The following is a 12,389-nucleotide window of genomic DNA, read 5'->3' on the forward strand; positions in this document are numbered from 1 at the left end:
TGTGTTGTTGATATAGTGCGCTATTTTCCCTCCGGAAACTTCGCGCACGTACTTCTTCCTTTACGTGGCCGAGTCTCCAAATTCTGGGCCTCCCGGGATCGCGCCCACGATGTGCAGTTGCGAGCTTTCTGGTTCTTCAATGGCTACTCGGTCCATGACGGTCACCGTCGCCGGACCCTTTCTTTCTTGCCGCGGGCGCTCATCGCGTGCCGCGGCCGTCTTGATCGTTCTAAAGACGTATTCCTTCAGTTTCCCGTCTTGAATCTGGGCCTCGATCAAACGCTTGAGTTGATAGCATTCGGATGTTAGATGCCCGTGATCTTGGTGGTATTCGCAGAACTTGTTTCGATCCCTCTTTGCAGGATCCTTTGTGAGAGGAGCAGGGCTCCCTAGCTTGTCGCGGTGCAGAGCTAGGATCCGCTCCGGTGGGGTGTTCAAAGGGGTGAACGTCGAGAACTTTCGGAAGCTATCGATGTGTGCCGGTCTCGGCCCAGGGAGGGAGCGGCCGTTAGGGGCCTGGCCTCCCTTGTTCCTCCACTTTCGAGGGTCGGGACGATCTCCGTCCGGGTCATCGCGGCGTCGACTACCTTGTCCCCCCGACTTCCGGCCATCTCGGCCATCGAGATAGTCCTCGATTCCCATATACGTGCGGGCTCTCGTCATTAGCTCTGCCATGCTTCGCTGGACCTTCCCCACAATGGACTTGAGGAAGTCGCTCGTGCGAACCCCTTCGGTGATCGTCGTGATGGCGTCCTTGTCGTCGAAGCCCTCGACTTTGTGAGATTCCTCGGTGAAGCGAGCGAGGTATTGCCTCAATGTCTCGTCTCTCCCCTGCCGAAGGGAGAGGAGGTGGGTTTTTGACTTCTTTTGTGCCACGAGCGTGGCGAAGCGGGTGAGGAAAGCCTTCTGCAAAGCCCGGAAGGACGGGATGCTCCTGGGTCTCAGGCTCCGAAACCACTCAAAGCCCGACCCTATGAGGGTTAGGCTGAAGGCTTGGAATAGGGTCGCGTCCGGCTGCCCTTGCATTGTCATCCATGTCTCGTAGTGTTGGATGTGGAAGCCGGGTCAGTCCGCCCATCATAGCGAGGGATGGACGGCAATTTGAAGTTTCCCACGCAAGGCTGCGCGAGGATTTGCGCGACAAAGGGAGAGTATGATTCCTCGATCCCCCCATATGGCCTCTGCCTCCCCGACTCCCTCATCTCGATGATTTGGTTTTGGAGGCTCTGAATCATCGTGACCATGTTGAGCCCGTTAGCCGGGCTTACAGCCGGGGCTATGGGAGTCGGCGGCTGGCGCTCGTTGGATGCTTGGTCCACGATAGTGGCCTTAGGTTGGCCGAGAGTTGCGGCGGGGAGCGCGTCCCTCCGAGAGTTGAGCCTTTGGCGGAGATCCTCCCCCCGGGAGTTTCTCTGCGCCGTCAAGCGCTCTCTAAGGTCCACGCTCGGCGCGCGGTGAGGAGAGTTCGCCCTTGGTCGGGCCGCGCGGCGAGCGCTTCGGCTATCGGCCCCATCATTGCCTAGAGTCGCTCTCTCCTCGGCGAGGGGCCGTGTCCGGCCGCCTCTTGAAACCGAAGGGGCGAGTCCCTGGGAACGTGACCGCGCCTGCCATCGCGCCGGACGCGACGGGTTGGCCAAAGCGCCATTGGGTCTCTCGGACCGCGAATGGGCGAGGCTAGGAGTCGCCTCGTCGGTCCTCGACTCCCCCACATAGTCGGAGTCGGAGTCGCTGTGGGCGGATCGATCCTCGACATCGTAGCCGAGGAGATCGGCAATGAGCGAACCGTCGACGCCGGGACGGTCAAGGAGCTCCGCAAGCCGCCGGGCCGTGTCCTCTCGGAGCTCGGCCTCGGGGGCGTTCACCGGGTCTTTGGGCTGGCTCTCGCTATCGCGAGGTTGCCCTTCAAGACGGTGTGCGAGGCGTCGGAGACCGTACCTCGAGGTTGTTGCCCGAGTACCCGCGGAGGTAGTGGGAATGTGACTCATTGTTCAAAGGTCGGGGTGAAAGTGGTAGAGGGAATGTGTCGCCAAGGTCAAGAGATCCCCTCCTTCTAGCGCCAAAATGTTGTCGCCGTTTTCCGGACAACGATTTAGAAGCCGCAGGCGGTTAGACCCAAGACCGGACCAAGTGGCCTCGCCTGGGCTTGAGCGTGTCGGACTCGGTGTCCCGAGTCTTCCCTTGGCTGTCGGTGGTGTCTGAGCTCGCCGGGGTACCTAGAAGGGATGAGAGAACCGTGAGCTAAAAAGGGGAAACAGAGGGGGTGCCTCTGTTTACCTCTCCGACGCTCAACATTAGTGGGATTGAGGTGGATAATATAGGGTTTAAGTGTTAAGGGGCCGAGACTTGAGAGAAACGAGCGAAAGGTGAGTTCAGCAGCGTTTCCTTTCTCAAATTTGGATTACCTTTGGAAGAGGGAGGGCCTCTTGTATTTATAGGCGACCAAAGGGGTCATTGGTGGGCCCTTTGGCCGAGTGAAGTAAATGGCCGAGGATAGCCCATGGCCGAGGATAGCCATTGGCCGAGGATGGCCCATGGCCGAGGATAGCATTTGGCCGAGGATAGCCATTGGCCGAGGATGGCCCATGGCCGAGGATAGCCCCTGGCCGAGGATAGCCCCTGGCCGAGGATAACATAGGGTAGCGTCACTGGTGGGCCCGTCAGTATGGGCTCGGCAGGGGATAATATAGACTGGCGCTATTGATGTGCCCCCTGGCCGAAGATAACATAGGCTGGCGTCACTGGCGTGTCCCTGGGCTGAGGAAAACATGGGCTAGCGTCATTGGTGGGCTCCTTGGCCGAGGATAACATAAGCTCGGCCGAGGATGGCATAGGGCCAAGGACAGGACTGTGAGGCCGAAGTAGCTCGCCAGGCCGAGGTCGAGCTGAGGCCGAGGCCGAGCTCGCCAGGCCGAGGTCGAGCTGAGGCCGAGGTCGAGCTCGCCAGGCCGAGGTCGAGCTGAGGCCGAGGTCGAGCTGCGGCCGAGGTCGAGCTCGTCAGGCCGAGGTCGAGCTGAGGCCGAGGTCGAGCTCGTCAGGCCGAGGTCGAGCTCAGGCCGAGGTCGAGCTCGCCAGGCCGAGGTCGATCTGAGGCCGAGGCCGAGCTAGCCAGGCCGAGGTCGAGCTGAGGACGAGGTCGAGCTCGTCAGGCCGAGGTCGAGCTGAGGCCGAGGTCGAGCTCGGTCTTGGGCCGAGGCCATTGGGCCGGCTTTTGGCCTAATCGGCCCAAGGGCCGATTAATGGCTAGGGCAAGTCTGATTGCCTTTTATTTTTCCCTTTGAATAGCTTCGATCGGGATCGGGCCGATAACATCTATGAGAACTTCACAAAGTTACTCATGACATTCTCACAACTTAGTACTTCACCACTAGGCCCTGTTCGGAATCACATAGTGAGTCCGAACTCTGACTTTCTCAAATGAGAATACTAACGTGTGAAATGACATGTCTCATTTCAGGATTAAGGTAAGCACGATGCAATTCATACGTAGTGACTTCGAGACATAAGAGGTTAAATGGTTTGTTCTTATCTTGTCTCTAGAAGTGCACTGGTCAATTCAGTACCTTCAGAAGATACCTAGAAGAACTATAGAGTCTCCAACTCTCAATGCCTCATAACCAGACATCATAGATTCTTCTAACAATCATACTGAGGTCAATAGTCCTTTGACCCTTAAATTGCGAATATATCGTTTTAAGCAAACTACGAAGAGTTTGTTCCTGCAAATCTACATTTGTCTCTTCGTAAGTTATTTAGTTTGTTTATGGACTAAAGACTAAGGTTTTTATCATAAAGCTTCAAACACGGAAGATTGAATGAAAGTTTCAACTTTTTATTAATGAATAAGCAATTATAAGCAAGAGTCTTCGTAAGACTATATGACATCAAATGTACATAAATACAAACTACAACTCTTCTTGTGGGCACCATTGACAACAAACTCCCACTTGACTCGATGTTGGTCGAAGACCTTCTTCGCTAGGGCCTTGGTGAATGGATCTGCCAGAGATCTATTTAACCTCCACGTCTCCGCGCTGCGCGATTTCTCGAATCAAATGGTATTTCCTCTCAACATGCTCAGAGTGCTTATGGCTTCGAGGTTCCTTTGAGTTAGCGACAGCTCCACTATTATCACAATAAAGGGTCATGGGCTCGTCGACGTTTGGAACAACTTCCAAATACTTAAGGAATTTTCTAAGCCATACAGCCTCTTTGGATGCTTCACAAGCAGCCACATATTCTGCTTCCATTGTGGAGTCAGCAATGCAGGATTGCTTAATACTCCTCCACACAACAGCTCCACCATTAAGGATGAACACAGATCCCGAAGTGGATTTCCTGGAATCCTTATCCGCTTGAAAATCGGAGTCGGTATATCCCGTCATATTCAGGTCAGTACCTCAGTATGTAAGCATCAAGTTCCTAGTTCTTCGAAGATACTTAAGAACATGCTTAACAGCAATCCAGTGCGCGGGTCCAGGGTTGGATTCGAAACGACTAACTACGCCAATGGCGAAACAGATGTCAGGTCTAGTGCAAAACATAGCATACATGAGGCTTCATATGGCAGAGGCGTAAGGAATTTTCCTCATGTCTTCAATCTCTTGTGCAGTCTTGGGAGACTAGTCCTTAGAGAGTGAAATTCCATGCCTAAAGGGTGTTTGGCCCTTCTCGGAGTCTTGCATCGAGAAGCGATCCATCACCTTATCAATATAAGATGCTTGAGAGAGCGACAGGGTCCGGTTTTTCCTATCTCGAAAGATTTGGATTCCCAGAATGTATGCGGCTTCTCCTAGATCCTTCATATCAAATTGCTTCGCCAGCCAGACCTTAACCTCAGATAACTTATCCACGTCATTACCAATGAGTAGTATATCATCGACATATAGTACCAGAAACACAACTTTTCCTTCGTGTATTAACTTGTAAACACAAGGCTCATCTATTGACTGTTCAAAGCCGAAGCTTTTCACAGTTTCATCGAATCTAATATTCCATGACCTAGATGCTTGCTTGAGTCTATAAATGGACTTAAGTAACTCACAAAACTTGGTCTTGACATCCATTTGCCAGATCTCATAGTCGAGAGCTGCAGCTATGGATAGGAGTATGCGGATGGATTTAAGCATCGCGACTGGCGAGAAGGTTTCTTCATAGTCAATCCCTTCCTGTTGGGTATAACCCTTCGCCACAAGTCGTGCTTTGAACGTCTCGACGTTCCCATCAGGACCCATTTTCTTCTTGTATATCCACTTACACCCTACGGGTTTAATCCCTTCAGGAAGGTCTACAAGTTTCCAGACTTTGTTGACATACATAGAGTGCATTTAAACTTTCATGGCGTCAAGCCAAAGGTTTGATTCATAACAAGCCATCGTTTGGCTATAGGAAACAGGATCATCCATGTCAGAGACGGCTACAAGAGAGTCTCCATAAGACATGTACCTGTCAGGCTTTTGAGTAGCCCTCCCACTACGTCGAAGTACAACTTGACGAGATTCTGATTAGTTAGGTTGTGTTTCAGTTGGGGTAAGACCAGTTCTTACAGATGAGGTAGAAGCTTCCTCACCCAACTTTTCTTCAAGCACAATTTTGCTTCTAGGTTTTGCATCTGTCATAAAGTCCTCCTCAAGGAAACGAGCATTCATGCTAACGAAAGTCTTATCGTCCTCGGGACTGTAGAAGATGAAACCGTTGGTCTCCTTTGGATATCCCACAAACAAGAACAATTCTGATCTACTAGCCAACTTGCTAGTCTTTTGCCTCAGCACGTGTGCAGGGCAACCCCAAATTTTGATGCGGCCAAGATTCACTTTGCGGCCAGTCCATCGTTCATAAGGAGTACCAGGAACCGTTTTGGACGGAACTTGGTTCAGAATGTAAGCGGCTGTTTCGAGGGCATATCCCCAAAAGGAAAGAGGGAGTGATGAGTAACTCATCATTGATCTAACCATCTCCATAACAGTTCGGTTCCTTCTCTCTGACACTCCGTTTTGTTGAGGTGTGCCAGGTGCGGTAAGCTGAGAAGCGATACCTTCTTCTTTAAGAAACTCATCGAACTCTCCAGACATATACTCACCATCTCGATCAGATCGAAGGGTTTTGATCACTTTGCCAGTTTGCTTTTCCACTAAAGCCCTAAAGACTTTAAATACGTTAAAAGTCTCGGATTTGTGTTTGAGCAAATAGACAAAACCATATCGCGAGTAATCATCAGTGAATGTAACGAAGTATTCGTATCCACCACGTGCGTGTTGACTGAGCGAACAACATACATCAGAATGTACTAGTTCCAGCAGCTCAGTGGCTCTTCGACCCTTATCAGAGAAAGGTCGCTTGGTCATTTTTCCTTCTATGCAGGATTCACAAGTAGGTAGTGAACCTATTGCAGAGGCTTGGAGTGGACCATCCCTCACAAGTCTCTTAATCCTATCTAGACTGATATGACCAAGTCTTAATTGCAAGAGGTATGTTGATTTTGCTAGATCGGAGGATTCAGAAAGTTTGATCCTCTTTGGGTCCCTAACTAGATCGTTATCTATTTCGGTGTCTAAAAGAGAGGGTTGAGTGGGATAGATGTAGAAAAGAGCATTCTTCATACATGCATCACTGAAAAAAGAATTATCAGGAAATGAAATACGAATTCCATTCTTAATGAACTTTAAACAATAATCTTGCTCAAGAAGACGAGCAACGGATATTAAGTTCTTCCTAAAGGTAGGAACAAAATAAACATTATTCAAGTTTAAAGTGCGGTCTTCAAAAGACAGCATCACGGATCCCACAGCCTTCGCAGACACCAGGCTCCCATCACCCCATTTGAAACAGAACTCGCCTTCCTCTAAGCTTTTGGTTTTCTAGAAACCATTCAAGGAACAACAAATATGGTTAGTAGCAGCGGAGTCAAGAATCCACGTTGATACATTATCAGCTACTAAGCATGCTTCGGTAACTAGTACAATACTATGTTCCTTTGCTTTGAGATAGGCAGGACAGTTCTTTTTATCGGCCTTGTAAGGTGCCTTCTCAGTTCTAGAAGCGGAGGCTTTGTGCTCAGTAGCATGTGTCTCTCCTTGATTCCTCTTTCTCTTAGTGAAACCTACAACAGTGTGAAGTTCCTCCATAAGCTTGGTTACAGTGTACTCTAGCTTGTTAATGGAGTAGTTCATTTTGGAGGTATCAAGAGATGCGGGGAGAGTTTCTAAGATCACATCTATGACATTCTTCCCATCAATCTCAGATCCTAGGATTTCCATTTTACTCAGATGACTAATGATCAATATCATAAAGTCTCCAACAGGAGTCCTAGCCTTCATATGACAGTTCATAAACTGTCGGACTACTTTTTGCCTTGCTTGACGCCTTTGCCCTCCAAACATCTCATGGAGATTGATGAGCATTTCGGCGGCGGTCTCGATGTCACGATGTTGTTGTTGCAACACATTGTTCATTGATGCTAAGATGTAGCACCTCACAATCTCATCGGAGCAGAGCCAGGCCGCCAAGGCGTCTTTGTCCTCTTCAGTTGAATCATTATTCGTTAGAGGAGGACACGGGGTGGTGAGTACCCATTTGTGCTTGGTATGGATTATGTCGAGGTGTTATGTTTCGAATCTACGTAGTTTTTGTTTTCGAGTTTGTTCGAGGAAAGGATGAACGAGAGAAGGTTGAGAGACATGTTGCCTATATAAGTTGAAACAAGTTTATGATTAGTCTTTCGTTTAGGATTTAAGTTTTATTTAAGACTTTGATAAAATCCAAAGGTGTTATAAACCAAACGATAATTTACTCCTTCGAGGGAAGGCCGCAAAAAATCTCCATTTATAAGTAAATGACACATCATTAATGCTTAGCCAAGATGTCAATACACCATTTTTGACTAGCCACCTTGTAAATTGGTTTGATCACTCACATCCTTTCGCAGGGCCTCGAGGGAGGATTACTAGGGATTGAGTCTAAGTGTGTAACCAACCACTTAGTCCAAGAGATCGACTTTGAAAAACAATCCGCCGAGGGGAGGTCTTGTCTCATAGTCTCACTCTCGGACTTAGCTCATTGAGCAATGATCAGTGCAAAGCGCCCTTGAGTACTCTCATTTAAGAGAGGGCCACGAGGGTGACTCTTAGTCTGGCGACAATTACACTTTTCATTAGTGTTGGAGATCGTGGGTCGAGTATAACCCTCCCACTTAGTTTTTGGAGTTGGTACATCGACTCTTATAAGTTCGGAAACGGTTTTGCTAGTTATAGAGCGATAGAGCGGACAACTAGAAGAGAATCCTAGATATTCATCTTCAGAGCAGTATTAGTGCATAAAGGCACAAGGTACATACTCGATCTTTTCCTATTTTCTATTTTGGGAAAGTGCGTGAGGGAAGTGTAAACATCAACTCACTCGAACACTTGAAAGTTTGAGATTACACATCTTTTTATTTTTCGGCTTGTCTACAAGGAGACCTCCCACTCAAATTTTCAAGAGCATATAGATTTTGAACATATGTGATATAGATATAGTTTTGAAAACTGTAAGGACAAGTTTCTGCGTCACTCGTATTTGGAGATAATAAGCGAGTTTCCGTTGTTACAACTAAATTATCGAGTGGGTTATATTTCAATGGATTTATCGAATTAATTTTAAATATGTTAAGGTTATGGAAAATCTCGGAATAAATAAAGGAATTATCGAGCTTAACTCGATTAATAAATTATTTCCGAAGAGACATTCCGGAAATTAATTTAAGAAACAAATTCTCAAGGAAGAGAATTAATTCCGAGAATCCTTAAATATATTTTAATTAATCGAGAACGAACGAGAAAATTTTCGGTTCGAATCATATAATTATAATCCGTTCGGTTATGGATTTAATTAAATAATTGTATGAAAGGACGTGGTTGTAACAATTTTTATGGGACCCATTTGAAAGAAAACAAGGAAAAGAGTTTGGATTGTAAATAAGATGTTTTCTTCCTAGCTTGCCACGTCATCTATGACTCATCTTCTTCACAAAGTGATAAGTATCACTTGGCCGAGTGAAGAAGAAAAGAGTCGGCAAACCAGAAAAAAAAAAAGAAAGGAAAAGAAGAGAAAAGAAGAAGCAGAAGAAAACTGAGCGGGAGAGAGAGAGAGCTCGGGGAAGAGAAAGGCCGAGAAAGAGAGAAGAGAGCGAGAGAGCGAGACTGAGAAGGAGAGGACGCGCGACTACCAGCACCAGCCTGTGCGCGCGCCATCCAGCCAGCCACCGAGCCCGAGCGCAACCCACGCGCGGCCGAGAAGGAACCAGCGCCGCCGCGAGCACGCCGAGGAGACCGGACCGAGAGAAATCACCGGAAACAGAAGGAACGAGCACCGGAGAGAAGAGATTTCACGGAATTAAGGTTAGATTTTTGGTTCCCCTAATTTTGGAATCCGGATTCTAGGGTTTGAATTTTGGAATTTGGGGCTTTTCTCTCTGAGTGTTTTTGTTTAATCATGGCATGGATTAGTGTTGTTTCCGGGTTATCTCTTGGTTTGGATTCGATATTTGAATATTTGCTTAGTCAAGCCCCATTTTAGTATGGAATTCTCTGGTTTAGGGCTGGCCGTGCGTGTGTGGATGTGTTGATCGCTAATCTGGTTTGGTGTGGGTCTGTTTTGGCCGTGTGATGTTGGATTTGAATTGATTTTGTTTTTTCTAGTTGAGAATAGGAGTTAACGGTTGTTTCGTTGGAGTGCGTGTGAGTTATATATGTTGAGAGTCTAGGCTCGTTTTAGGTGGGCTGAACAGGTCTCGGGGCAGCGGCTCGGGATGGCGAAGAGGCTGTCCGAAGGTTGGCAGAGCTGTTGCGCGAGTGACGAAGGAGCGGGGCTGGTCAGCGAGGTTCATCGGCTCGGTTGGGACGAGCTGTTGGGTCGGGAACGGCAGCGACTTTGTGGCGGCTCTCGGGGGGCTGTTCACGGCTGTCGGGTTTCGTTCGGAAACTCGCGAAGTCTCGGTTTAGTGTTAGAAAGTCGAGAAATTTCCCGAGTCTCGACTCGTGCTAGTGCGAACCTATAATTATTTTTGTTGGGTCGTTCTAGATTATGAGAGTTGCGATATAATATCAATATGTATGTTTTATAATCGAGCTCGTTTTATGTAAGTTGTTAAAAAAAAATAATTAATATGTATCATTATTAAACTCGTTGATTATTCACGTAATTATTTAGTATATTTATCTTAATTATGTATTAAAAATCGAGTTCGACTATAAGCTCGACTCTTTTAATTTGGAAAAAGAATATCAACGAGAAATGTTTTATTTACGTTCTCAAACGTTATAACTTGTCAATAAAAAGAGACAAGTCATAGAATATTTTCTAAACCACATTTGAGAAGTGTCGGTTTGAGTTATTTTCATATAACTTACGTATTCTATAGATTGTTAGTAAGAGTTTCTTTATACGTTCTTTTCTTTTAGTTTCGACCTTCGGGAACCTATCCTAAGCAATGGGTTTTGTCCCGTCAAAAGAATAGGTGGTCGAATAGCGGGGCGTTTCTTAGCCTAGATCAGGGAAGTTGTTAAGGCCTTGTTCTTAGGCGTCGATTCTTTTTAGTCTCTGTTCTGTCATGTATTCCCTGATGTTTGTTTTTTTAGACGCTCTGAGTAGCGTGACTAGGAGGACGTTTTGAATACGTTCCTTATGAGCTTTCTTTTAGTAGAAGTGTGTACGTTAGTAGATCAATGGACGAGATACTGAGTATGCTCAATGTTCGATCTTTCTCTTCCATAGATACGTCCAGATTGCTATAAGGATTAGCAGGAGAAGCTTACGAGGACTGGGTTATACGTGAAGTTAAGAAGAACCCTTTTATCTGGAAGAGAAGATCTCAGGATTCGAAAGAATCGTTATCCGGGTAAGTGGATTATAGGTACCTACAATATCAAGAAATATTATATATATCTTTATATATATACATATATTGTACGTGCATTTTCTATATGCTTTCTAGTAAGCAAGAGTAAGATAAACCAAAAGACAATTCACTATCAAGATTAAGGGCTTTAAGCCGCTAACGAATTGGGAAACGGAATTAGTCCGGCTAACAAAAATGGCTAGAGGTAACTAGGAACCCGAGCCTTTGCTATGTGTTTAGTTAGCCACCTTCCAGAGATCCAGTCCTAGTTAACTGTATTATGAGAGACTGAAGTTAAGACTCGTATTCAAAAGCGAGAATATTATGATAGGATCTTTGGGAGTCGCATCTCAAGATCTTATAATTCACGAGTTAATAAGCGAAAAGAATATATGTTAAGATCGGGATTAAACCCGAATTAAGCAGTCTCTCATGTTAAGTTAATTAAAGGGAAAACACAGAATGATACCGCCTCCGACATATACCCCTTGTTAGCAGGTACCTATTATGCTTCGTGCTGGTACCACATGGGGATTAGGCAGGAGACTGTGCACCCTCCTGTCTGGCGCCAATAAGACATGTGTCGTGCGGATATCATTAAGGGATCCCGAGCAGGAAATGTATTGTATGATGGGAATTGCCGGGACCTAAGCTGGCATATTCTCAAGTAAGAGGAGTTACCGGGACCTAAGCTGGTAATTCCATAGTTATGATTAAAGCAAGTATGTTTATGATGTGAATCACCGGGACCTAAGCTGGTGAATTCTTAAGTAAGAGGAATCTCTCGGGACCTAAGCTGAGTGATTCCTAAGCAGGATGAATCTATCGGGACCTAAGCCGATTGATTCTCAAGTAAGGTGGATTTATCGGGACCTAAGCCGATACTTCCGCAAGTTATGAAAAGATATGATCTCATGTTATGTATTGTTTATGTGTTATATGCATTGTGCATTAGATATGTAGATATCCGCTTACTGAGTCTTTCGACTCACAGTTATTATCTTGATATTGTAGATAAAGGAAAGGCCAAAGAAGACTGAGCAGAGCATCAGCGAAACCGGTAAGTAAGTAGGCGTGTGTATGTACGGCTGCCGACCTGTGGCTAAGTCAAGGGCGAATGAGTCTATTTTGTTTTTAAAAGACGAGTCTTTTGTTTGTAAAGTTTTAAATAGTATGTTTTAAGAAAAACGAAAAATTCGCCCATATTTTTGAGACGTTTATGTAAATATTTTAAAAGTTTTTCTAAAAAATGTTTTCAGGAAGCGCTTCCACCAAAGTTTTTATGAATTTTATTTATGTCAAGTAAGATACGGAGAAATCTGCCGCGGCTCGCGGGCGAGCTAAGGCTCGCGGGTCGTGACAAAAACATTTTGAAAATTTATTTGATTTGGATGACAAAATATTTTTCAAGTTTGAAAGTGAAAACGGTTTTTCAAAATTCAAACTAGTTTTGTAAAAATTCAATTTCAATTAAACTTTCAAAAATCAAAAAAATTTAATCTTACACATCATGTTTATA

The 12,389-nt window shown here is 46.0% G+C and overlaps 1 long non-coding RNA gene across 1 annotated transcript; it reads left to right on the top strand.

Annotated features, from left to right (window-relative positions):
• The first annotated feature begins 8,771 nt into the window (after positions 1-8,771).
• On the top strand, positions 8,772-12,124 carry LOC149393507 (uncharacterized). The gene is made up of 3 exons (XR_016299650.1): positions 8,772-9,371; positions 10,747-10,870; positions 11,885-12,124. It is a non-coding gene; the product is annotated as an uncharacterized LOC149393507 (long non-coding RNA).
• Positions 12,125-12,389: the final 265 nt, after the last annotated feature.

The sequence above is a fragment of the Urtica dioica genome, chromosome 6 (genome assembly GCF_054948205.1).
Source record: "Urtica dioica subsp. dioica isolate 48M chromosome 6, U.dioica_male_clone48M_v1_H2, whole genome shotgun sequence".
In the NCBI taxonomy this organism is placed as follows: Eukaryota; Viridiplantae; Streptophyta; class Magnoliopsida; order Rosales; family Urticaceae; genus Urtica; species Urtica dioica.